Source organism: Enhydra lutris, unplaced genomic scaffold (genome assembly GCF_002288905.1).
Source record: "Enhydra lutris kenyoni isolate GAN:26980312 unplaced genomic scaffold, ASM228890v2 scaffoldscaffold46, whole genome shotgun sequence".
In the NCBI taxonomy this organism is placed as follows: Eukaryota; Metazoa; Chordata; class Mammalia; order Carnivora; family Mustelidae; genus Enhydra; species Enhydra lutris.
The window spans coordinates 15,849,750-15,850,798 of NW_019154130.1; the positions used below are offsets into that span (position 1 = coordinate 15,849,750).

At 69.1% G+C, this 1,049-nt stretch overlaps 1 protein-coding gene across 3 annotated transcripts in view; it reads left to right on the forward strand.

Moving 5' to 3' along the window:
* Positions 1–1,049, forward strand: part of LOC111156425 (WSC domain containing 2) — a 135,760-nt gene that overhangs the window by 12,242 nt on the left and 122,469 nt on the right. The window contains exon 1 of one of the 3 annotated variants that reach the window (XM_022517314.1): positions 79–462. The exons of the other annotated variants lie outside the window; for them this stretch is intronic. The gene's annotated coding sequence lies outside the window, so the exon portion shown is untranslated. Of the gene's footprint in view, positions 1–78; positions 463–1,049 lie in introns of those variants that run through there. 3 annotated transcript variants of the gene reach the window in all.

A 1,049-nucleotide genomic window follows, 5' to 3' on the forward strand; every position in this document is an offset into this window, starting at 1 on the left:
GCGCTGGGCACCCGCAGTGCCGCCCGCCCGCCCGCCCGCCAGCCCGCCCGGGCGCCAGGCTCGCGGGAGCCCGGCTTCCACTTCGCGCCGCCGCCCGCCTCCCCGGCTCGCCGGCTGGCGTCGCCACCGCCTCCTTGTCCCCGGCCGCCGCTGTCGCCGCTGCTGCAATCCAGGACGCACACTCTTGCACTTTCCCGCTGGCCGCGCGCAGCGTGGCCCCCTGCACCAGCCCCGAAGAGCAGTCCCCCATCCCCGCCCCGCCCCGGACCCGGCCGGGAGCAGGCTTGGTGGCGAGAAAGGCGATCCCGAGTCGGCTTTGCTGGATGCCACTGCAGCGGCTGGCAGCGGGGAAGGCGCTCACGGAGCGGGCGCGCCTAGCGGGACGCGCGAGTCGCCAAGGGAGACCCCGGCCCCTGCTGGGCTCCGTTGGCAGAGTTTGCAAGTGGCCGAGACCCCCCTCAGGTAAGGGCCGAGGCGGCAGGGCCGGGTAGAAGGGCTCCGGAGAGGGAGCGGGGCGGCCGAGCTGCCGCCAAACGATTCCTGCCCCCAGTCGGGGCTTCCAGGTCCAGCCGCTTCCCCGCAGGCTGGGGGCTCAGCGCCCGGAGCCGGGTGAGGAAGGAACCCGGAGTGGTGACAGCCCAGCGCCTGGGTAAATGACAAACTTTCTCTCCTCTGGCAGAGGGTGGGACGTTCGGGCTCATCCGTGCGTCCTTCCTGCGGGCAATCCCGCTGGGTCCCCAAAGGCAGGCACTCGAGGCTTCTCAGGCTGAGCTGGGCCAGGGGTGGGGGGGTGTTTGGAGGCAGTGGGCCCCTTTAATTGAATTGATGAATTTCCCCATATTCGGCCTGTTCACAGTTCGGGGGAGAAGGAGCCGGTCCTATTTTCAAGTTGGCTTCAGAAGGTGCTTGTCGCGGTGGTGCTGGGGTGCATGCGGCTTCCAGGGCTGCCCAGGGGACGGGCTGTGTGCTTTGCAGCCTTGCTTCTGCCCATTCCCACGGTTGTGTGTGTGTGTGTGTGTGTGTGTGTGTGTGTGTGTGTGTGTGTGTGT